The sequence below is a fragment of the Panthera tigris genome, chromosome D1, assembly GCF_018350195.1.
Source record: "Panthera tigris isolate Pti1 chromosome D1, P.tigris_Pti1_mat1.1, whole genome shotgun sequence".
NCBI classification, from domain to species: Eukaryota; Metazoa; Chordata; class Mammalia; order Carnivora; family Felidae; genus Panthera; species Panthera tigris.
In genome coordinates, this window is record NC_056669.1 from 2,366,991 (window position 1) to 2,393,900 (window position 26,910).

The window sequence follows — 26,910 nt, forward strand, 5'->3', positions numbered from 1 at the left end:
GCCCATGTGGGGCTCGATCTCACACACCGTGAGGTCGTGACCTGAGCTGAAATCCAGAGTCAGGCCCTAACACACTGACCACCCAGGCACCCGGAAAATTTTTATTTCTTATATACTAGAAAAGTATTCCAGGCACCTAAGTAGCTCCTTCATACATCAATCTGTGCTGAACACATTATGGAAGAGTTTGAGTAAATCTTTTAATGCGGGAACAATGTACTCTGTGTTTAGCCCTTTTTAAAGCTAAGTGAGGCTGGTTAGGTACAGGAGACAAACACTGAAGATACTGAAAGGTGCTTTATAATTTCTTTGAAGGTCTCGTAGGAGAGTAGAAAGAAAAAATCATACGCAGAATGCTACATTCCTTGAGGAAAAGGAATGCCAGTGCCTGCTAGTGTGGGCAAGGGGAGACTCTCAAAATATATCTGAGGGGTGTGGGGGGGGCTCAGTCGGTTAAGTGTCCAGCTCTTGATTTCAGCTCAGGTCACGATCTCACGGTTCGTGGGATTGAGCCCACCTTCGGCTCTGTGCTGACAGTGCAAACAGAGCCTATTGAGATTCTCTCTCTCCCTCTCTCTGTCCCTCTCCGGCTCATGCTGTCTCTGTCTCTCTCAAAATAAATACATAACCTTAAAAAATGTAAAAGATGTATCCGTTACATCCACACACGGATGGATGTTCCTGCATAAAATGCGTATTCGGACTTCTTAAAAACTGAAGGGTATCTCGAAGTAAGACAACACATAAAAGGGAGCTTTATCAGAAATAAAGCAGAAAAATGTATTTCTAAGATGTCCATTTTGATGTAGCCAGTGCGCCTGACATTGTGGGGGCTACATTGTGGGGAGAGCTCCACTGAAAGGTCCTTCCTCCTATTCTGTACTATTTCCATCAAAATCTGTGCCACCGTGTTGACTATGCAAGCAGGCTGTACCACGCTGAAAAAGCCAGGGACCAAGAAAAAGAAGGACAACACTGGGAGAAAAAAAAGCAGGAGAATCTGCTGTTGTGCGTGGGGGCCACGCTCAGATCTACCTGACAACCTGCAGAGTCGGGTGACTGATGTAAGCATGGAATTTACAGCAGTGAGCTCAGCTTTGCCTAATGTGTTAAGATCGGGATTACCACAATTATCTTCGCATTCTCCCTCAGTGGCTAACAACACAGTATAGAAAGATAGAAAAACATCCTAGCATGCAAAATGGTACCTTCATTAGCAAGAGGCAGTGCAGGGCACGTTGAAGACGCAAACAAGAAAGAGGGAGAGGTGGAGATTACGGAGGAGTGTAGGGCACGGAGTCCCTAATTCTAAAACGAGTAGGTCGATGTGTAGGACAGACCCTAAGACACACAATGGGGATGAAGTGGAATTTAATTAGGAGACAATTTATGCAAAATCATCTAACTTCAAAAGCACAGGGCTGTGGTGCTAAAGGTGTAAGTTAGACTTCATTAGAAACGTTAGTTTAAAAATCAGCACGAGAGCATTCTTAACATCTCTCCCCTCCGTGTTTCCTAAGGCACCGAAGCGTGCCATCACTGAACTAACGCCTTGCTGGGTGTCTTGGTGGGGCCATGCTCACGAAGGAGACTCAGGCACACCTGTCCCATGTTCCTGGTGAGCACGAGGCCCCCCCAGACCCCCGATCAGCTCTCCAACAAGTCACCTGTGCTCACTCTGCTTTTAAGCAACTCGGGCACAAAGCAATTAAATGTCAGCCGTTTATTTTCAATTCTCCAGCAGAGATTTTTCTAGGAACTCCAGCCGTAATTCAAAACCTTTCTAATTATGAAGGTTCAGGGAGGAGGGAGTTGGTTGTCTGCCAGTTCGGCATCTTTTTTTTTTTTTTTTTTTTTAAATTACAGTTCCTTTTGGCACGCGCCAAAGTGTTAATGTTTTGTAAACAAACTTCCTCAGAGTAACAATTTGGAGAGTGTTTCTGGAGACTAACCTCACTTGATAATTCTCTGAGCTCAAAATTGTTCTTCTTGAAGAATCTGAGTCGAGCAACATAGGAAAATACAAAGTACCATGAATTCTTTTTTGCACATTTGCCAGAAACCGTCACCAGGAGTGCGGCGATGGCCAAAGTACCACGTGAGAGTGATTATTCCTCACCTCACGAGATCTTTTAACACACGAGGTTTTGTTGGGTCATTACACAATGGTGAGCGATTTTGGTAGCCTCTTGGAGCCACAGGCCACATGTTCCAAGACCTCCGTGGATGCCTGGAACCACAGATCGTATTGAAACCTATCTACACTATGTTTTCTCTAAACATGCATACCTCTGATAAAGCCTCCTTTATAATTAGACACAGTGAAAGATCAACAGCAGATACTAATGAAATAAAACAATTATAACAAGATACTGTGATGAAACTTACACGAATGTGGGCATTCTGTCTCTTTCCCTCAAAATATCTTATTCTGTACTCACACTTCTCACGATGATGTGAGGTGATAAAACGCAGCAAGGTAAATGACACAGGCTTGTGATAAAGCATGAGGTTGGTTACCCCTGACCTTTCAACTTTACATCAGAACTTTACAACTTTATATCACCTGCTTCCTGACCACAGGTGACCCGCTCACCAAAATCGTGGAAAGCGAGATGGCAAGTAAGGGGCCGGGGGATTACTCTATACTCTTTCCTGCAAAATGGCTTCTACTTTATAGGTATATTACAGAAGTGATTGTAAAATTATAATCAAATGAAAATTATTTTTGGTCTAGATTTAGAAAATTAAAGTCAGTGAAATTAAAGATTGCCCTAAAATAGCCATACTGTATTCTATCACATTAGGATAATTCATATTAAAGGGGCACCTGGGCGGCTCAGTCGGTTAAGCATCTGACTTCGGCTCAGGTCATGATCTCACGGTTTGTGCCTTCAAGCCCTGCATCGGGCTCTTTGCTGACAGCTCAGCGCCTGGAGCCTGCTTCGGATTCTCTGTCTCCCTCTCTCTCTGCCCCTCCCCTGCTCACGCTTTGTCTCTCTCTCTCTCTCAAAAATAAACATTAAAAAACTAACAATAAATAAAAATTAAAACAAAGGATAATTCACATTAATTATTTCCCCAATAATTCTTTTCTTCTACTGTAGACCTTTGTTTTCTGATGTTGTTGACACGTGAAGGATGTGAAGAGGAATGAATAATACCACTCAGAACTGTGGTAGGTGGGGATGGGCACTGCTGAGTGGCATGACAGAAAGCATTACAGAATCAGAGAACTTTTCACTTATCCTAATGTGAACCTAGAAAACAAGACAATCCCAACGACAAAAATTATCTGCTTTAATCATTGGCAACACAGATCAGAGACACAGAAAGATAACAGACAAAACAGAAAGGAAAGTCATACCCAGGAAAAAGTAGTTTCAGCCTTTTCTCTAGGAAACACTAATTATATGAAAAATTGTATCCTTACATCGTCAGGAAGACTGAAGTATGAACTCTGAGTATGCACAGAGAGTAAGAAGTTTCTGAAGTTATTTTACAGGGTAAGTTTCAGGAGGAAGCAGTCAGTCCAACAAAACCACCGCGGAATCTGAACAGGGGGGAACAAAGACAATGATTCTGAAAAAGCCCAGAGATTAAAAACGCAATTCATGTGACAAAGAGAAAGCATTTTCCTAATCACATGTGACTAAACATTCATCAAATCCAAGAAGAAAACTGGGAGTTAATATAAGGATCCTTATGATCTGTGTTCTGTGTATACCTATGTCTATGTTTGATATGTGCATTAATCACCTCCCATGTAATAATTACATAGATCTATAATTAGGCTTATGTGTTTATTAAGCTGCATGGCCTTGGTGCTACTTACAGATTGAGTCACTTTTCAATACCAAAAAAACACTTTTTTTGCATATTAATGTTTCTTTCTTCCTTTTTTTTTTTTGAGAGAGAGAGAGAGGAAGCAAATGAGCAAGGGACAGAGAGAGGGAGAGAGAAAGAGAGAGAGGGAGAAATGGGGCTCGCCCAAAGTGGGGCTCAAGTACACCCGATGTGGGACTCGAACTCATGAACCATGAGATCATGACCCGAGCCAAAGGCAGATGCTTAACTGACTGAGCCACCCAGGTGCCCCTCGAATATTAGTATTTCAAAATAGGGAAATAGTGTAGGACGGTCCAACTGTTAGGAAATGGAGCAGGTTGGGACAGAGTTTTGTGTAAGTTTAGTCATGCTTAAGAGAGAACTATCCACCTTACTTCAAATTCATATATTTTCATGTATAGCACCATTTATGGATGAAGTATAATTTACATTTGGATATCTAACTGTCACTTCAAATGCCTTTATAAAGTTCGCATTAAAATGGAGCTCTAAAATTAAAGGGTTTTTATGCATACAAATGAGTGTGGAAAAAGAAATGAAAAATATACATACAATAAAAAGCAGAGAAATGATAGCTCATCCATATTCTCTTGTAAAGAAAGAATCAAGCACTTTACAGGACCAAAGCTGAGAAGATATATACAAGTACATAAAGCTAAATTTTGACCTGTCACTGGGCCTTAAGAAAATAAATTCCCTCCCTACCTCAGACAATAAAATTAAAGGCAGTAGAAATTACTATATATCTCAGAATAGGTCAAAGAATTGTCAAAGCTATGACATATTAATGCAAATAATTCATACATTGTGATGGTGATAAACATCTATCTGTCAAAAGCTGATAGCTTTCAAGAGAATCGTTTGCTCTAGAGATCAGTAACTCACAGGAGCCAAAAATGAGAGGACAATTAATTAAGCAGGAAATGCACACAGATTTCCAGCATTCCTCAATCTTTCTGGAAATTCTTGAGGCCTGGGGGTGCCTGGGTGGCTCAGTCAGTTGAGCGTCCGACTTCAGCTCAGGCCATGATCTCACAGTTCTTGGGTTCGAGCCCCGCGTCGGGCTCTGTGCTGACAGCTTGGAGCCTGGAGCCTGCTTCGGATTCTGTGTCTCCCTCTCTCTCTGCCCTTCCCCCGCTCATGCTCTCTCTCGCAAAAATTAATAAACATTAAAAAAATTCTGAGTCCAAAAGTGCTAAGCTAAGCAAATCAGGAAAACACACACACACACACACACACACACACACTGGTTACAAGAAAGGTCACTGGCTCTCCGTCTCAATACTGAAGGAGAGAAATAATTTTGAAGACTTTTGAGATGCAATTGAGAAAAGTCATGAACTTGGGACTTTCATGGGGATAATGCACCAAAAGAGGTTATACTTTTATGGATCGATTCATGCTATTACCATTTTGTTAAAACAAGTTTTGTTTCAAAGCGGATGTGTTTTCCCCACAGAAGCTCCTGCTATGAAGCCACATCGGGTTTTACAGCGGGTGGAGCTTGGGAGCGGAGCCAGCCTTCTGTTTCTCGTCCAATCTCATGCGAACAAGTCTCACCAGTACCTTTACCGGATCTGGTGGGCCTCCTCCAGATTCTTCCCTCAACCCATGCACACTCAGGAAAGGTTAGACTGCGCCAGCCAAAGTCTCACTGGTTCTAACAAAAGGTTATTTCTTGCTCATACTACACATCCATCAACTTTGGGCTGGTGGGGGGGGGCCTGCTTCCTGTTTTCTCACTCAGGGGCCCCAGCTAATGAGGCATCACGATTGTAATATTAACAGTCACAGCAGGGGAAGCCTGGGGGGTGAAGAATTATCCACTGGTGTTCATGTGGCCAGACCTAACCTCCAGCAGGTGGAGTGACCTGGAAGTGACCACAAGGCTCTTCTTGCTTACCCCATGGTGAAGGGAAGGCCTGACCTGTGTCTGTGTTTCCCAACCAGTACCATGATCTATCCATACATGGAATAACATCCCGTTGCTTTTTCAAGATAAATCATTGTTAACGGTGGTGGGAGATGCAGTCGGGAGAGAAATGGGTAGGGGCAGAGAGTTCCTAGATGATCCCTAGATGGCTACGGAAAAAGAAAAATGTTGCGGAGTTGCGAGAAAAATACATTTGAGTAAGTGACCTTGACCTTTTTTTTTTTTTTTTTTTACATTTTATTTACTTTTGAGAGACAGACAGAGCACAAGTAGGGGAGGGGCAGGGCTAGAGGGAGACAGAGAATCCGAAGCAGTCTCCAGGCTCTGAGCTGTCAGCACAGAGCCCAATGCAGGGCTCGAACCCACGAACTGTGAGATCATGACCTGAGCTGAAGCTCAACCGACTAAGCCACCCAGGCGTCCTGTGACCTTGACCTTCTTTAGAACTTGTCTTGTTAGAGATAGCAAATGAGTTTCACCTAGTGAGTAAACTTAAATGGTGTTGACTTCCTGAAATTCTCTCTTAGGATTCTGAGCCAGCATCTGTTGGAAATGATGAACAACGTCTGTCACGGGTCCTGAATTACAGGGACAGAAGCATGTTTTTGCCAATCCTGGTTTGCACCACTCCACCACTGACTCATACTCTACATTTAGGCTTCCTCTTACCTGTTCAACCAGATTATACACAACAAATACTTGTTGAGTGAATATTTGCTTGGGAGTGACACGGAAACACTGGGTGGTTTTCCTGTCTCGGTTAAAGACATTTGTGGGCAAATTAAATTTGTGTAGCACGTTATTTACACGTTCTTCAGAATATCTGTAAATGTTCGATTACAATAATAATTTTCACAAAGAGTTAGTATTTACTAAACACGTCCCAGGTACGACAACAAGCGCTGAACGTTTACTGGTCTATTAAGAGCTCAAGGGAGCCTTATTGGTCCTCATTATGATCCCATATTCACAAACAGAAACTGCCTTGCTTAGACATAACAGAGATGATTCTGTTCTATATTCTTCACTGACTCTATGACTTATCTTAATTGTATCAACCAACTCTTTAAATAGTAGACATCAGATGTCTGTAACCAGTAAGCCGATTGAGGGGAAACACGGGAACGCGTGTGTTAATATCCCCTGGATTTTATTCTGCCCTCATCTCAAGGCTGTGCACGTCCAGTGGCTCTGGTGCTGGTCACCGCCAAGCTTATGACGGTCCTCAGCACCACCCGCTGTCCCTATGATCAAGTGGATGTTGCAAGAGTGAATGAATGAACAAGTACAGGAATTATCGGAGTTGGTAGATGACACTGCAGAATAAACTGTTCTCCATCTCAAGTAGGATTACCCTGCTTACTCTCTGTAACCATCATTTTAAAGTATAACTGTCATAGCAAATAACATCATCCATGAAAGGGCAAACTAAGTTAAACAATTAACACATGGAGATTATATATATATACATACACACACACACACACATATATATATATATGTGTGTGTATATATATATATGAGAGAGAGATGGGGGTGGGTAGAGAGTCAAACTAGAAACTTGTAAATACTCTAATACATATTGTCCTTTAGAGATTAAGACACTTGCAATATCCCCTTGGCGTATGAAGTATATGTCAATATAAGGCAAGCTCGCTCTCTTGTTGGACCACACCTGGGATCATCTAGAATCATTTTTTCAGATGTGATAGAAAAAAAGGTCTGCGCTCTAATAAAGGACAGTTCATCCGAGCATTTAATGAGTATTGAGAATGCTAATGGTGTGTACATGCATTGCTAAAGGGAATCAATTTGTGAACTCACATGGGCATCTTCGTACTGTGGTTTACGCTACAAAACTGGAAGGCTACACGGAAAAAAAATGACGAATGATATACCAGCATCTGTCTGGCTTCCCTGGGAGTGCATATATTAAAAATACTTAGTCTGTCCCACAACTAGCAGAAAAGAATCTGAAGTTATTTTCTGGGACAAGACCCAAAGCAGCCCATCAATCTTTAAGCATTTACCCAGATCTCAGAGAGCACCTGCCAGGAACCCGGAGTTACTCTCAGACTGTGCACCAGGTCGATGTTTTTCACCCTAAGTATGACGCCCTGCGGGAGAAGGCGCAACCTCCGGGTTCTTCTGTGACGGTAGATTTTGCAAAAGAGGAAAAAATACACTTTTCCTCTGCTGTCATCTAAGGCTTCAAGGATATTGCCATTGGATCTGTTGTTCTGAACTCCTATTATGATATTGTTTATTTCATTCATAAACCATGACCAATTTCTCTTACACTTTATTAGATTTTCTCCTGAAACACACTCAATAAAATTCTAACTTTTACACTGGCTAATCCTTTGTGAGCAATCCTTTGTGAGACTGCTGCAGAGACCTGCTAGGAGAAGCCAGCGACGGAAAGACGGTGTAGTTTGTTTTTCAGATTGACAGGCTACTGCTTGAAAAAGAAAGGCACATTTTGTTTATTCTCCAGGGGTCTCAGGTGTGAAGGAAGCGACATTTTTTTCAAAGTTAATCTTAGAAAAAGACCAGTTGCAGAGGCAAGCAGCACTATAGGTCATCTCTTGGTACTTCAAAATAAAAAATAAAAGACAGCATTGTCTTTGCATCTGGAATATTAAAAAACCACTTTAAAGCACCTGTGCACAAAGGAAAATGATATATTTGACATTTTCCTTAAATAACAGTACATGCAAAAGCAGGGTTTTCTAACTAGTATAATGTTCTCTTCATTAGACCTAAAGATATGTGTGTATACACACACACACACACACACACACACACACACAGAACAAAACAGGGTTTTAGGAAGTGAGACCTCTGAATAAATTAAAAAGTACCGGTGTATTAAGATGCATTAGACTATTGAGAATGTCATGTTTCACCAAATCACGGTGTCGTGTAAGTTTTGCATGTGTGTCCAATGTAGCTATTCTCATACTTTCTACGTCTAATTTCTCTTTTGGTTAAACACAGGGACCCAGAGACAATCCTTTCATGCATATAAGGAGCTCATGTGGAAACTACACTGAATACCAGCTGGTTTTTACTATTCACTTCATGTTCGTGCCACAGAGTCCCCAATCTCCACAGAAATACATTCCCTCTCAATTTATCAATTTTTGAAGAGGGGTAAGCTCTCCAGAAATATTTGCAGCTGGAATCCTGCTGAAATTCTGCACGGCACCACACGCTGCAATCAATTCACAGATCCCGTAAACTAATTAAGGCTGCAGGTACCAGAGGAACAAACACAAAAATGACTTGGCAATAAGGCAAACGTGTCACCTCGAATAAGAAGTCTGGACATAGAACATTTTCAGGGTTGGTTAAGTCAAGGCTTTGAGATCGCGTCATGGGCTCCCACCTCTCTGCTCTGCGAGCCTGGGACTGCAGGCTGTTCTCAGAGTCTGACAGATGGCTCCAGAAACTCCAGCCATCTCCTCACAGGGTGGTGCAGAGGCCAAGGAAGGGCTTTTCCACACAGGAGTCTCTCTTTAAGGAAGCAGAAACCTTGGTGAGCCCAGGTGGCTTGTCCGTGAAGCGTCTGACTCTTGATTCCGACTCAGGTCACGGTCCCACGGTTTGTGGGGTAGAGTCCTACATTGGGCTCTGTGTGCACAGCACACAGCCTGCTTGGGACTCTCTCTCCCTCTATTTCTCTCTCTCTCTGCCCCTCCCCCTGCTCACTCTCTCTCTCAACTAAATGAATAAACTTAAAAGTAGAATGGAATAAAAAATACAATAAAATAGTAAAATAATAAAGTAAAATTAAATAAAATTAAATATGGCCTCTACTCCTGGCCACTACGGTCAAATCGTAGTCCTCTGTTCCTGTGCTCTCCAGGCCCGGTTTCCAGTCTGGCCCTCAACACGGTCCTCACTGTTACATGAACCCAAGTGCACAGCCCCTCACCTGCCTCCGTGACGAAAAGGGTAGTCCTTTCGATTAGCAATCTCCATACACCCCAAATGCTTCAACACGGAAGTGTTTAATAACAAAGTGGAGAGGTCTTGATATCTTCTCCCACGTGTGGGATTTTCTGTGGGTTCCTGACACGTGTCTTATAAAGGCTGACTCGGCAGACCCTGTCTACACCTGGCAGGATGCTAATCTGGGGGCAGAAGCGCTGAAGCCTTATCTGGCGATCCCCAGGAGAGCCTCCCAGAAAGAAAGTGCACAATATTTGCTACAAGTGTCAGTGACGGGATGCTTGGCATTTGCTAAAAAGGCCCTTTTGTAAACGTGTGTCACAGTCACTTGTACCTCAAGAAAGATCTGAAAACTAGTAGCGACTGCTGCTGTTCCCCCTGAGACAGAGGATTTTTAATTATAAGAGAATCAAGAGGACCTTATGACGATAGATGGTAAGTGGGGATGATGGGAGGACTATCACATTTCTCGGGTCAGACACTGTGACAGAAAACTTCACATGTGTTTTGCTTCACTGACTTTGCCTGAAGCATTCATTCTTTTCCTGTCCTCCATTTCCGAGACAAGAAGCTTCTGGAAAATAAAGACTGGTTCTCATTCACTGTGGTATCGAGACCCAGTGGGAGATAATAAAAGGCTTTCACCCTATACTGAACAAGTGAGTGAAATCCAGAATATTCTAAAGCAAGATACTTGTGTGCATTTTCCTAGATGGAGGCAGTACAGGAAAAGGGAAGCAATCAGTCTATCTGTTGACCGAGTTGGTTCATCTGCAGTGTTGAAGCCAGGATTCACAAACCGTGCAGGCAAACCCCCCGACCTGTGCCCCTGCTAGGCTGCCTCTGTGAACTACAACGTTTTCTGTGGGGACAGGGGGTCTGTCCAACTCCCATGATACCCCGCGGGGCTCCCACTTCTCGGGGGTGAGATACAGCAGTGTCTGCACCACATAGCTGGGGCCCTGGCCCTCACACACCTGTCTGCTCTGGTATCCCCTTCTCTGCCTCCCTTTTATGCCCCAGTGAATGGATTCATCCTGAAACTCCACCGCATAGAGCGGTGTCTGGCACGACATGAGGCCCATTATAACTCCTACCGATTTAACCATAAACCATCAACAGTTACTTAGCATTTATTATTTTGTGCAAAGTACAACGATACAGGTTATGGGGCATAAGTACAAAAAAAAATCATAAACCCTAACAAAGCAAGGTACAGAGATGGAAAATCAAAACGCATTTCATCCTGAATGCCAACTCCAAAAATTTACGCGACTTTCCCTGGAGCAGTGCACCGAGAATCACGTTTCTGAGACCGCCGTGTGCCCTGGGTCAGGACAATTATGATCAATCCTGAGCACTGAGCGGGGTAAGTGGCTATTCACGCCTGTTCTATCTGCTACCCTGACTGTAAAAGGGCTAATATGAATGAGTTTTGTTTTTTTTTTTAAAGGTGTGTTTGAATGGACTGTTTGGTACTCCTTTCTAGCTGTGTGTCTTTGGGAAAAATCATCGATTCTGGGAGGCATTTTCTTCATCTGCAAAACAGTGATAACATTGGCTTTCTGTGGGAGGGTTACGAAACCCCCTAGCCCCCTTAATAAAAGTGGAAATGCTTTTCAAAATCTAGAGCAGAAATAAGAGACATCACGTAATGAAGCAGATGCGCAGAAAAATAACACAAAGGGGTAAATGAACAATGAATTCTAGCAGCAAACATTTCAGGAGTTCAGAAATGTGAGGCAGTTTTGGAGGCCGATTTATTGCTTTGGAGAGAAGTAACATATGTAATAAAATGTAGACACGGAGACATACGCTTAAATATTTTATATTTGGCTTTCCTTGACTATTTCTAGAAATGTTAGGCCCTGAAGCTATTTCATTAATTTTTTTTCTAATAAGTTTGACATGACTGTGACTGTGCACTGAAAACATAAATCCCAGAAAATGTGACACGATCTTATCCATTCAATGTGCCAAAGATATTACTCATAATTTATTGATAGCTCCTAAATGAAAATAAAAAATGGAAAATATGTTCCAATCTAGCAAGAATGAGATAATATGGATGCCAAAACAGAAAAGTATTAATAATTATTTTATTCTGCCACCGCTGTAATTTGATAGGTACCTTGTACACGTCAGGGAACATGATAAATTGTTTCTAAAGTATATTGAAAAGGCAATGGAAGACATATTTTTCTATTTAAATCTAAGGGAACAACTATATTTTAAGAGTATGGAGCAGGATGTGGTCATATTTCGTAGTCCATTCTTCCTGTGCCTTTACGTTAAGTGCCGAGTTTGATATCTATCCTAATATTACAATATTCCCTGTGTGGATCTATCCTACTAATGGAACAGTTTCAAATAGACAAGACCGTTAATACGAATATAAAGGTATTGAATTCCCTATGGTTTAACTTCAGTGCTGGGGATTTACGTATAATCGAGAATTAGTGAAAGAATTGAAATATTGGATTAAGGGATCCATTTTTCTAGACAAGTTCCAGGGTAAGGCTACTTAAAATGCCATGTAATGAGTAGCGTGGGCCAGGTTGACAATCAGAATATAGATTCCTTCGTCAAAAATTTCTTGCTACAATAAACAATTCCAGTAGACTAATAGTGCACATAGGGTCAGAGTTAATCTACATTTGGCACAAGTTCCTTATCTTATTGTGGACGAACAGCAAAGGATTTCTGGGAATGAGAGCAGGTCCGTGGCTCACATTGAGTTTTCTAAAGAAAACTAGAAACGGATTGATTCTCTTCGGTCTGACCTACTGAATCACGAGCATTAGTAAGAAGTATTCTAGAGCCTCCTTGCATAGCAGTGTTTTGGGAGAGAAAAGGGCACTGGGGTCGATTCTTAAGTGTGTCACGGTTACTATCGTTTCACTTATTCACCCTCCTACAGGGTCCTCCATATTTGCCATATGACTTTCTAGCAGCCCCCCTAGAGTCACCCGCTTCATTCTCCCACCCTGGTGAGGCTGGGCTTGGGAATTCAAACGGATTGAGACGACAGAACACAGGAGGAAGTGCTGACGGGCCAACTCTGAGCCTAGACCTTAGGGGTCCCCCTATGACTCCATACAACGCTCCTGTGCTTCTTTATTGCCATTAAAAGCACATGTATCGGGCAGCCTATTAGGACAAACACGGGAGACACACGGAGCAGATGTGGATCGAACCTAACGCAGAAGGCAACACCGCACAAGCCTAGTCTAGGTCTGTCAAATCCATTTGACCCCAGACACATGAGAATAAGTCAAGCCACTTAGTTTTGGGATGGCTGTTACACAGCTTATTCTTCAAATAGCTAACAAATACATGTACGTAGGGAACCTTCCAAGGTCAGGAGGGCTGCTGAGATGGACAGTGTTGGAGAAGCTATGGTCACACCCTGGGTCCGAGCATGGTGGAAGAGGGGTGAGTAACTAAGTATATGAGCAGTGCAGACAAAGTACAGAGTCCTGACCAGGGCTCTGATACAAGGGAGAGAGCATCCTTCCTTATTTTCTTCCCCACTTAATGTAGCAAAAAAACAAAAACAGAATGTAATACACAAAGACCAGAAATTTGTTAAAGAGGAACGTTGCAAACTAGGATAGAACAGATTTTAACCATTAACTAAAGAGGCAGAATTTGTATTGTATTGTATTGTATTGTATTGTATCCTAATGTTTATTTATATTTGAGAGAGAGGGAGCAAGCAGGGGAGGGGCAGACAGCGGGAGACAAAGAATCCGAAGCAGGCTCCAGGCTCTGGGCTGTCCGCACAGAGCCCGATGCAGGGCTTGAACCCAGGAACCGCGAGATCATGACCTGAGCCGAAGCTGGACGTTTAACCGACTGAGCCCCATGAGGGGGCGTTTTATGCTAATAGTAGAAAACATGTAGGCTGACATGAATAAACCTGCAGACTTCAGTTTGTTTTCTTAAAACAGTCGGGCTACAGTCAAAGTAGAGTTCTTATCCCACGGTGTGGACCCAATTGATTTCCTACTATTCTTAGTATTTTCAAGTTCTAACTTCATGGATCCCATCAGGATAGTGTTCAAGACTGACATCTGGACTCGACACCTCAGAGAGACAGCTACGCTAAGTTCTGTCTAAGTGGCTTTCGCGAACAGACTGGACAAAAGGACTGCTTACAGAGTAATGTTTTCCCAATTACTGTTCAGGGTGTGACAGTACAATAACTGTACTTTCTACGTCACTATCAAAGCACGGCTCTTACCCGTCTGAGGTCCTCAATTTCCCAAAACGCTTGGTTCCCTCCACACTGTGAGGAAGGAGAAAATCTGACCTTGACATTTACAACAATGAAAGTAAGATCATATTTTATCCTGGTTTCTGTTTGTAGAGTGTCAAGGCAAAATGCAGCGTATACATTTGAACCTTAACAAACTTTTAAATGTAGGTATGTCCACACATACTAAGTTTATAGGACACTTTGCTGTTTTGTTAAATTTTCCTGGATACTATTTGCGTAATAATTATAGAAGAATGTAAAAACTGCTTTTATTTTTTCAAAGGTCCATTGGTAGGTACCTCCAGTTGGTCAAAAATGAAAACAATGCGAATGATTCTAGCCCGAAGTAACAAAACGCGCCCACAGACTTTTGATTTAGCAGCCTTAATGAAGTGGCTACAGCCATTCTGGGGGGAATCCCTGGGGTGAAACGTTCCACTTTGGATAGCTTTGTATACAATCAAAAATCTGCCACAACTATAGCCTTGAATATCTTGGAATAAGGTATAATGAAATACCCAGGATCTAGTAAATAACAGTAGCAAGATGATCGATAAATATGTCTTCTGAGCAGCGATTTACATCTTTCTAAACTGCAAAGTTCTTCGCCCCAGTCCGTTTCAGACAGAATGTCAGCCATTCTGGCTTTGCAGAAAGCTCTTGGCCTCAAGAAATTCAATCTTCCTTTTGCAGTTAAGGCCAAGTCCTTCCAACTCACTCAATTCAGCAAAGACAGACTCATACTATCATTCTACAAATGCCCCTACCTACTGAGCGACATTTGAGACGTGTTGATTTTGAGTACAAGGGGAAAAAGGATGGCATTGACTCTTCTTATCAATACTTCTTGCTTTTTTGTTTAAAAAAAAAAAGTACACTATTGATCCGTTCTTAGTAAACTTTGCATTTCTCCTAATGTCTAGTCTTAGTCATGTAAAGATAACCCGCTGTTAAGAAATGTCACCTATAGGGGCGCCTGGGTGTCTCAGTCGGTTAAGGATCCAACTTCAGCTCAGGTCATGATCTCCCGGTTTGTGGGTTCAAGCCCTGCATCGGGCTCTGTGCTGACAGCTCCTGGAACCTGCTTCAGATTCTGTGTCTCCCTCTCTCTCTGCCCCTCCCTCACTCGTGCTCTGTCTCTCAAAAATAAATAAACATTAAAAATTAAAAAAAAAGATAGAAATGTCACCTATCTTTTCCATGAAACAAAGGCCAAAGTAAATATGACCTTCAGATGTGCTATGCAGAGGCTTAGCATTTCCCTTCCAACAACGGGCTGGTATTACAGCCACCGTGAACTCTCCAGGGGAATTCTACAGCCTGGCAAAATGCGTATTGTAACTTTCACATTTGCTGTTGACATTCTTATAGACTATTTCCCTATTACATCTAAAAGTCAAATTCGCAGTGAAATCACCACAACCTGCATCTCTAACATCAGCCATATTTTAATACACAAATACTGATACTGTAAGTAAAAAGGGTGTGCAAAGCTGGGACACTTTGGCTGCGTTAACATGATCTCAAACATCTCTTCAACATCTTTGCTTTTGACAACCTCTTGGAAACTCTCTCTTTTTAAATTTTTTTAAATATTTATTTATTTTGAGAGACAGAGAGCACACAAGCACACATGCACACAACTGGGGGAGGGGCAGAGAGAGAGGGAGACACAGAGTCTGAAGCAGTCTCCAGGCTCCGAGCTGTTGGCACAGACCCCGACGCGGGGCTCCAACTCACGAACCGTGAGATCATGACCTGAGCCGAAGTCGGACACTTAACCGGCTGAGCCACCCAGGCGCCCCGACAACCTCTTAGAAACGTAAACGCCTGTCATACAGGTCGTATTAACTAAGGCTGTGAGGGAAGAAATATCACTTGTGAGTGAAGGCGGGCTTTCCTTTAAGTCCCTAGTGAACAAAAAGGTCTTACAAAACGCACATTTTGGCAGTGAGTTTCAAGAAGTAGTTTTTATCTTGGGCTGTAAGTTAGGATGATCAAATAGGCAAATCAAAGGATTAAAATCTCCAAGTATACGCTTAAGAACACATCTCAGCATGGTGATGGCACACGAAAAGAATGAAAGAAAATTACCTGTCAGGCCCCTATTCTAGCCACCTTTCACATGTAAAACAAATTGGCCGTGGAATATGATTTTTTTTCAAAGCACCACAATAAGTCGGCTGAATTGCATACAAAGAACGGATATTTAAGTCAGTGTCTAATGTTTTGCTAATATTGTCAAAACAATGAGAGATAAACATAAGGCTTCTGTTAAAAATGTGCATACAAATGACCTATTTGCACATATAAGTGTCAAATTTGTATAATCTGTGCTTGAAGAACTGATCTCAAGACGTTGTGGGCAGAATGGGGAGCACATCCTTAACCAAGGATCATACCATGATTGATGCTTTAAAATAAGCCCCCAGTCAATGCCAAGTGGATTTCTCAGAAGTCAACGGGATAGCAACACGGAGAGCCTTTAAAATGTAAAAGCATCTATGCACAGTACCAGAAGTGTGCAAGGAGGGAACTGAACCTTGTTATATCCAAAGTCCACGCCCTTCAGACTTAGGTCAAACTGCCTGCCAGCCACATTTGATTATATATTGTAATTATAAAATACATAAAACTGTAAGAGTTACGGACGGGGCGCTTCTGAATCCGAATAGGTCAATTCAGAGCATCGGTTGAAAACACTGTCACAGAACACAGAGAATTCATAAAAGCCACCTTGAACCCAGAGCCAGGTCCCAAGGCCCTGCCCGGATGGTGTGAGGCATAAGTCCACTGCCTTTTTGTAAAATCGACATGTGTCGTGAGACTCCAGAAGTCCTTTGAGGACAGCACCCGTAGCACGATACTAAATATGGGACTGGCCCTAATGGTTTTTGTGCGGGGGCTGTGCCCTGAGATACAGACGACGTGCAGGTTATCTTCATTCGGGGGCTCGTTGCAGGGGGCGCAGCTGAGGAAGTCGATAAACTGAGACCAAGCAGGAGAAGGCGTAGCTCAAGGTCGCTGTGAGCACCCACATTTCAGCCCCCCGCCCCCGGAGGAACCACCCAGAACGGCCTTCAGAACGGCCCCCCAGACAGACAGGGAAGCCGGGCTGCGTGTCCCCCGAATCACGTCTTGCACGACCTGAGGCTTCTGTGCGTCCAGGCTGACGAGGGAGGCCAAGGCACACGGTGCCAAGTGTGGGAAGATGTCAGCACTTCTGGGAACACAAGCGTGGGCCCAGGGGGCACAGATGGGGAGCAAGAGGGTCTGCTTCCCAAGCACAACATCACACAATCTCAGCCTGGCGTTCGGCTGTCAAGGCAGGAGGAACTGTTCTAGCCGCTGGGAAGCAGAGGTGAGGTCTTGCTGAACCTGCTTTCTTCTGTCGCCCTTTGCTCTGGGACCCATCCTTATCCACAGACGCCCCCGAGGCCCCGTGCCCTTCTGCCCCACATGCCAGTACAGCAGGGGAGGGGGCCAGGCCTGCCGCTGCCCCTGTCATCCCCGAGGTCACCCACCCTGCTCCATGCCCGAGGCTGTCCACCACCTTCTCCTGACCCGCACCCAACTGGACATGCCCATCAGGGTGCCATCACATGTGCGGATCTCCGCATGCCTCTTGCCCTCCGACTTTGACTCTAACCCACTGCATCCTCAAAGGAAGCTGTCCCCTGGCCGTACCTCAGAGCCTCAGACACAGAGGTGTCTTCTAACGGCATCCAAGGTGACCGAATCTTGCCCCTCCAGCACTGGTGACGGAGGGAGAAGAAGAGTAGAAATTCTGTTGGTATTTATTTTAACAGATCCATTTAAAAAAGTGAGAGTGTGATCAAAGTCATTTTTGTTTTTTAAGTAATGAGGTTCACCATCAAAAAGGTTTGAAGGTCCTTCTCCGAAAGACTGGATGTGTTGACCAACAGCCACGGGACCAATGACCCCTGTCAACACACTGGTTCTTCAAGGGAACCTTCAGATGCTGCTATAAACCATGCCATGGAGCCCCCAGGCTTGCAACCCCGTGGCCTCATGGTTACACGGGCCAGTGCTAATGACTCTGGGCTTTCACGCCAAGGGTTTCACTTCCTCAGCTGCGTAATTTGGGTATTTGGTTTCTGGGTTTTTTTTTTAAAGGTCTTTGAGAAAGGTGTCCTACGGAAAGAGGCTCACTCACTGTCCCATCTAACACATACCTGCCGACAACAGGGATTCTAAATCATACTTTTGGGGAAAGACAATACTTACATTCTCAGCATCAACCTCAACCCTTTGGTTGCACGTGACGTAAGCATTACTCACCTTATTTACTATGCAACACTTTTTCACTCCTAATTAGGGCGGATGGATTGTCTTTACACTATGTTCTGTCTGCTTAATAATCCTGTAAGCACGTTATGAGCAAGGACTTTATTGTTGACTTTCTTTAACCTACAAGAACACCCTGCAGATTGCTATGGTTAAAAATGACACTGAACAAATGGTTGAAATAATGCACTATTAAATGATTTTCTTAGCCAACCTTTGAAGCACACTTCCTGGTTTTCAAACAGGTTGGTGATCAAGTCTTGCTACCATCTTGGGGAGCCTAGAGTTCAAGGCCCAAGGGAGTAGGGATGGCTTTAAAGACACAATGGCATCTGATCCGAGTCAAGAAGGGGCTAAAATTAACGTACATATTTCCTTCGGGATTTATAACCTGCATCATCTCTTCTGACTTCTCCAGGTTGTTAATTACTGTTACTACTCATAGAAAAAACAGTAACTTACTTCAGTGGAGTGTTTTTCTGTTTACAAGACAAATTCAAATTATCCATGAAGTCCATACCAAAATCCTATGCAAAAGAGATTATCATCACCATCCCCATTTTACAGAAGAGGATTATGAAGCTCAGAGAAATTAACGCTTTGTCCAAGGGCATTCAGATAATACGTGACACATTCAGGGAACTTAAACCCTATTTTTATGACTTCAAAGCTACAACAGGCTTTTGTGGCACCTGGGTGGCTCAGTTGGTTAAGCGTCCGACTTTGGCTCAGGTCATAATCTCACAGTCTGTGGGTCCAAGCCCCAGGTTGAACCCAACACAGGGCTCTGTGATGATGGCTTGGGGCTTGGAGCCTGCTTCAGATTCTGTGTCTCCCTCTGTCTGCCCCTCCCTGCTTGCACTCTTTCTCTCTCTCTCTCTCAAAAATAAATAAACATGAAAACATTTTTTTTAAAAAAGCTACAACAGGCTTTCTGTCTTACTGATCTGTATATCTTAACCAGTGCACGTGCATGCACGTGTGTGTGTGGGTGTGTGAGAGAGGAGGAGAGAGAGAGAGAGACTGTTTTCCATAACTGCAGGTACAAAACACTGTTGTTTTATGTAAGGATAGAATAACATATCTTAATTAAATTTTTATACTAGTTTTTGAAGATGCCTGTGTTTTGTTGATTTTCTTTTTGGTCACAGAGGGAAGAATGAGTCAATATTTTCAAAGAACAAAACTCACAGCTCTTTTTAAGAAATGATTCACTTAGAGCCTATTTTATTAAAAGTAGAGCATGACTTTTTCCCTCTAATTGAGGTATTTTGTATCTAGGATGGTCACAGTTATTCTAGATGAAAAGCTCATACTGTAAGGGAATGCTCTCACCTAGGACTCTGAAAGGGAAGAGGGAACCACGGTTAATTGCTGGGCAGATGTGCTACACATCCATCCCAACAACACAAATCACACCCCTACACGAGGCCATCACTGGTTTTGTTGTTGTTCGTGTGTGTGTGTGTGAGGTTGTTTGCTGCAAATTCAAGAGACGATGATCCTGTTTGCTTTAAACTTTTCTAAAAAGTAGTCTCAGATACTATTTTAATATCCGAAACCATGACTACAGTGCGGCTCCACATTTTAATTTTAATTCAATGCCAGTTTATCTCATGTTGCATAAGCAGTAATTTACGAGTTATCCTTAGAACATTTGGTCCCGTGTCTCTTAGCCACAGGCACGAAGGGTCCAGCACAACTCTCAAGTCTACATGAAAAACATTGCAGTAAGAACGTAAGATAAATCAAGACTTTGTTCAAAATGAACAGTGCCTTAAGTTGTTTTGAAGAAAAACGAGTTAATACTGAAAAATAAAAGTTTTGTCAGGGTTGTCTAGACATTTCTGTTCCATTTCATTTACAGTTTGTAAAGAAAAAAAAAATCAATGATCGTATCTTCTTTGTCTTCAACATCAGAAATGGGGCGTCTGGTTTTGAAAGCCAGGGTACCCATGTACTCTGGTTAGTTCCTGTCCTCCAGAGGTCACCAGAAAGAGGCTACTTACATTCTGTGTCTAACCAGCACTGAAATGTTTCACCAATACGTCAGTAAACAAGCGCATATCGGCAGTGAAGCCCATTTTATAAGCTGAATGGAACAGAATATTCCTAAGTGGAATACAAATGTGGAACAGGACAGGCAGGGGCGGCTCTATGTCTCAGCATAGAGAGAGAGCCCATGGAGATGCTAACACGCCCAAACCTTTCTAATAGCAAGAAGGAAAATGCTCTGTACCTGATGCCATTGAGATAGCCTAAAAAAGAATCCTTGTATCTGGGCTGCTCAATTTAATTTTTCTGAGAAAAACAGAAGGTGAGTTGATTTCTCTTTTATTTGCTGTTTTTTTTAATGAAGCTTTTGTTTACCAGACTTGTTTCTCATTTTCATGGTTGGAATACAATTAAATCCTATTGACAGATGGGATTCAGCCATGCTAATTACCACGGTGATCAATTAACTTGGCTGCTGTTTGGAACAGAAAAAGCTACATAAACAACAATCTGGAAATTCTGTCTTTTATGAGACCACTGTAGAGACATCACCTATGATGCATACACTTCATGAAATATCCAATTGACCATGTTATGGTGGCACAAGTGGCTTTTGTATTTATTGCAGATCTTCTCACTCTAGCTTTGTCCCATCAGAAAACCAGCATACATCCTGCTGCAAAGATGGGTGGACCCAAAGTGTCAGCTTAAATAAAGTGACTTGCCATATAACTAGCTTTTGAGGCGGCATGGCCGGTGGCTAGAGCCATCAGATCCTTCGTGTTTGGTAGGACTGCATGCTATTACTTCGTGCCCTACAGTGAGAAGTCTCCTGTGTCAGGGCTAAATGTGTATGGACAATGTAAACACTGGTTACTTTCAGAAAGTTCTGCATCAGCTTACCAATATGTGCATAGTTCCATCAACACCTTTATATTACAGGATGATATGCACCAGTTATATGCGTTTATATAAACATACACTAAAAGCACCCACCCCAGAAAGACCTTTGGATATTCCTGAATTAGCCTCTACCCATTTTCTAATAAAATATCTGCACAGGCTGGGGAGTAACGTAAGCTAAGACGGATGGACAACGTCATGCCGAAGACTGGAAGGAATCTTTCCCTAACTATAAACCAGATGAAGTGAACTGAGAAAAACACCCATGCAGATTTCAACCCAGGCACCACCTGAGCTCTTCCTCCTGGAACTATGACTGCCCCTTCCCCAGCAAGGCTTGGGACCGGAAGGAAGCACGGGTGTCTATTCTATGGGAGGATGCTGGGGACAGGGAGACTACTGGTCCCTCCCTGCACCAATCCTACCACCCACAGCATCTACAAGGACAACAGTGAACAGTAAGATGTGTGCGTGAGGAGAACGGAGTCAAGTGAGTGGTGTGATACCTCAAGGAAAGGACTGTCCCTCCAAACCCAGGCAGGAAAAACTTCACCATGACCAAATCCTTCTTCCGGACCCAATGTCATTGCACTTTCTGCAGCGAGCCTTTGGGCACAGTCCTATCCACGTCTGGCACAACAATCCAACAAGGAACCTTGATCGCTTCCAAGCAAGGTGCCTATGTGTGTCTTCTCTCTCCTACTAGGTATCTTGTTCTTTGAAAGAAGAAAGTGACTCCTACTCATCCGTCTGTCCCAGAAGCCACCAGCCCAGTGACTTGCTTATAGAGGGTGGCCATGACATCTTCATTGTGAAAAATGATTAACGTGTTTACGAGCTCATCTCCAAATGGCGTGTAAACTTAACTAACACGTAAATAATAAACAAGTCTGTAACTTTCCAAATACATATACTTCTGGGCAATTGATGGGACAAGACACTGCCAAAGATTTCCCACCAAGAATGACTCTACAGGAAGAACAAAGAGGAAGAGTAGAGAAGTCACAAGTAAATCAGAACTAAAAAAAAAAACAAAAAACCACAACCAAAAACCCCAATACAAGTAGTGGGTTCAGGCCTTAGAAGCATGCTCCTAGCAGCAGTAGGAAAGGACTCATGAAGATCCAGGATGCTGGTGCCACTGTGATGTGGACTCTTGTCCAATCTGTGGCTGCTTCCCCATTCATTCCAGCACTTTCGCTTACACATCATGATGGAGGCCCTTTGTTAGGAATTTGGGAGGGTTCACAGTTGAGTAAGACAGGTGATGCACAAACATCTCACACAGTAGTTGTAATGAAATAAAGATACAATTTTTAAAATAAAAGTTTAAAAAATGCTAACTCTTGGCTGTCCCCTAGCTGATATTTGGTCAAATGTATGCCATTATTCTCCGAACTTGAGGAGTACGCTCAGAAGCATACTGTCTTTTCTACCAACTACCATAGAAAAGACAGATACCTAGAAAATGTTTACAAAAGAACACTGTGTTGATTGAATATTAACACCACACGAGCGAAAAATTATTTTCTCATTTTCAGGATAACACATAATTACCTAAATGTAATGAGGAATGACGATGCTAGTGTTAATATTTTGACGAAGAAAATTTATGTTTGAGTTATTATGGTGTATTTGAACTTATGAATAGGTCACGATGGTATTTCTAAACAACAGTGTTTTGGAAATGTGCTGATTACAAGTTTGCTATAAAAGAGTAAACATTTAAAAAGGTTTGAATGATTTTCCCCAATCACAGCTCAAATGAAAACATCTTAAGGCTCTATTATCATTACTGTTACTATTTTGTGTAACTTGGTTATTCTCCATAGAGCAAAAATTTTTAAATGGAAACGTTCTTTTTCTAGTTAAGTTTCTAGAAAGTTAAGAAACAAGTATCAACCCACAAAATCATAAGTTGTTTTCATCCTGTCTTTATTACCTTAAATTTATTTAATCTGTAAGTGTTTCTCTCACAAATTACAAGTGATCTTCAGACTTTCAGTAATAAGGTGTGCATCCTACAGATCTGAGTTAATTTTTAAATGATTAAGACAGTGAAGGGATCATACGGCACAAAATTATAGCAGCAAACTTTCTTAAAAATAAGTAAATCACAAGTATATTTAGATTTGGGAAGTCTATATTTTGAAGCAGCCAAAAGCTATCAAGACATTGTGTTATTCTCAACATGCAATATATACTTAAAACATATTTCTTATGATTAAATGTTAAAACAGTAATCTATAAAATAAAGCAATAATACAACGTGCCATAAAAGTGCTCCCTGCTGGAAAAGTGTATATCTTTTTAATTGCACATTCTAAGTGATTGAGAACATGTCCTCACTACGTGTGCACTTGCTCTCTCCTCACACGTGTATATTTGTGCAGTGCAGGTCTTCTGTCCATATTCTGCCTCCTCACAATAAAGAAAAACACCCGCTGAGTTGCCAGCAGGTTGATACAGACCATGTTCTCAGGTCTCATGAGTTTCTTCAATTACATATCTGTTTATACATTTAAGTTAAAGGTCTTATCATGGTGTTTAAGCCTCAAAGATGGGCAATGCTAAACCTCTCAAATGGGAAACCTTCCAACGTACGAACAAAAGCTTGAACTTTCATCGGAGTACTGTTAATGTGTGTACCGAACAATTATCTGAGGAAATAAATGTTGTTCATTTGTGACAATGTATTGTATTATTGTAAAGCAAATGGAAGAATAGTAAGAAAATTAGTGGGTTAACCTCTGAATCAGCTTTGCAAATTCTGCATCTTTCCCAAGTTGCTTTGAGAATTTCAAGGAACAATTGCCCTGTCTTAATAAGTACTTTATTTTTAAAGTGATACCAGGCACATATTTCAAGCAAGGAATCCAAACACAGCAAGCTGATATGTGTGCTTAATGTGGTTTAATTATTATATATGCTACATACTAGACATTTACGAAGCTACTCCTTTTTCACAAAAAGACGTCTGCTCTGTAACGAGCAAGACATAGCGCTTTAAACATCAACTGACTTCACTGACACCATAATTATCTGGATTTTTTACTGCATTAAGGTTTTATCAAGAGGCAAATTATAAAGGGAATTGTTGTGGATTTATTCCAAAAAAATAACCTCGGGGTTGTTTAGTGGGCTGGCCTGAAATCAGCGTCATCGTTTCTATTTTCTGGGTATTTAGGCTGTACAAGGAGAATCGATTTTCTGAGTGATCGCCCTGAGACCTTGTAGGGAGTCTCACTTATCAAAGGAAGATTCAATTATGTTCCCATACTGTACTTATGAAAGAAGAGAAGTGAGAGAATATATTCACAGAAACTCGTCAGGAGAAGTTACAAGAACCCCCAGTTACCTGGATTTGTGCACCTAGAGAATTCAGAGCGCCCGTCATTTCTCACCAGGCTGTGCAACAGGAATTCATGCTGTGGGATCATTTTTATATTTAGGCGTATTTATATAGACTCCCGATGATCCCTGAGTTTATTATACAATCAGAGTAAGTTTGTCATTACAGTTTTGAGGGAAGATAATTACACATATGGCATCTCAAACACCCACGGTGCTGAGAGAAATGAAAGAATCAAACCACATATATGTAGTCCCAGAAGGCTGTGTTTAGCGTTTTAGATTCCAGGCTGCTTGCTTTGCAACAGAGGCGAGGTCTGCATAAGTGGCTAGACTGGAGGACCCTAGATCCCAGCTAATCCTGACATCCTGTGTGATACTGTGGGGAATGATGACACTGAATTGGCCAGACCTTGAGGCTTTCGTCTTTCCACCGCGTATTCTCAGGAAAGACTATACTAGGAAAAATGGCATTAATGCAAAATGCCACCAAAAGTAAAGAGTCACAGCAAGCTAATAGAACACATGGCATGAAGGTTAATTATGTTCAGTAACAAAGCAATGGTAACATGAACAAAAAGAACGTTAGCTTCTTCTTTGGATGTGAACCCTGGATCCTTGCTGTGCCAAAAAATCCAAAGCTTACTCTGCAAAAATGATCTCGCCCACTGTTTATAAAACACAAAACCCTAGCATTATCTCCCTGACAACCAACCGTCCAAAGCTGGTTGGTAAGACGTAGAATCTGAGCCTTGCTGGCTGGGTCTCACCTTACACTTGTTCTCAAGGTCAGCACGACCAAGGCTGATCTCTGATGACTCACCAGGACATCAACAACTACAGGAGTTTGTGAACTTAACATTTTGAGTCAAAAGGCCATCCCTCTCCACAAAGAGTGGAAAATAGCCCTAAGTAATTCACAATTTTCTACAGGAAAATTACAATGCAAGATTCCGCCCACCCCCCCCCCCCCCAAAACTGTTACAAAATCCTCCTCATCCTGAAGAGCCGCTCCCTTTCCGGTTAAAGGTGTGAAGGGAGGCCACGCACTTCTCAGCCCCCGGTTCTCCACCATGTCCACCCCCACGCGGCTGCCTTTTCGCCACCTTTCCGGAAGCCTTCCTGGCCCGACCCCCTCTCCGCATCCTGCATTTGTTCCCCAGACATTATTCGCTCCACCCGAGTTGTGCGGACTTGTCTGGTGTTTTTTCAACCCGCTGACTTTGTGTGGGTATGTGTGTGTGTGCATGTCCACCTACACCCCCCTTTCAAAGACCGCGGGGTCCTCTACGAACACAGCTGTCACTTCACATTATCCCCGGAACTCAGCTCATGCTTCGCACACACTGGGCATTTACTCCACGTTCCGATATGAATGAACAGGAGTGTGGAAAGATAATGACAGTCAGAGCAACGGGTGAGAGGCCATCCTTTCTTGGAGACAAACGAGGCCAAAACAAAGCATTTCTGTAGGCTGATGCAACCTAGAACAAACGGTGCAGGTGTTCCGACAGAACTTGCAATAAAGAGGCGGGGAGGGACAGGGCCGACGATGCAGACTACCTTGCGGTTGGTAAGGACACACACCTGGGAGGCAGGAGTTCCTCACTGAAATACAGACACAAAGAGTGGCATTCGAGGACTTCTCCACGGCCACCGTTGGCCCTGGAGGTCCTGTCTACCCTGACCCCGCGAGCCTCCGCTCAGGTGCCTGTGGGAGGGAACGGGCCCTCTGTCGGAGAGGAAGCCAGAGACACCCCCAGAGAGGCATTCATGACGCATTTGACTCCAGAACTGATGTCGGGTTGGTTTCCTCGAAGACGCATCTCATGCATCCACTGGAGGAAAGGGCCTATTTCTAACCAGGCCTCCATTTGAGAGCCTCCGTGTCACCCACGCATTCTGGGGTTTTCCACTCCCCACATCCGATGGGTAGACACGTGCGGTCCATTCTAGTCAGGGAACACTCTTGTTCCCCACAGAGCGGGCTGGAGCCTTCCTCGTATTTGTTCCTTCGACCCACAGTCCCCTGTCTGCACCATCGAGAACCCTTTACCTGGCTCTCTCCCCACCTGTCCCCATGAAGCGTGAGAGACCTCTTCCTTAAGTCAATTAAATGAAATACACACACACACACACACACACACACACACACACACACCTGCTTCAAATCTTCCCCGCTTCCTTTCTCTGTTTTCTCTCTTTGCCGCCCTTCCTTTTTTATATTTTTGGAGGGAGGACTCTTCCTTATTGATAATATTGCCATTCCTTGGACTCACGTGTGACTCTGTAAACCAGATTCAGTCATCTTCTTTCCAGCCTCACATCCTGCCACTCGAAACCACGTACAAAT

At 42.9% G+C, this 26,910-nt stretch overlaps 1 protein-coding gene across 3 annotated transcripts in view; it reads right to left on the bottom strand.

The window, feature by feature from the left end:
* Positions 1-26,910, bottom strand: part of PDGFD (platelet derived growth factor D) — a 221,345-nt gene that overhangs the window by 79,119 nt on the left and 115,316 nt on the right. The window lies entirely within an intron of this gene.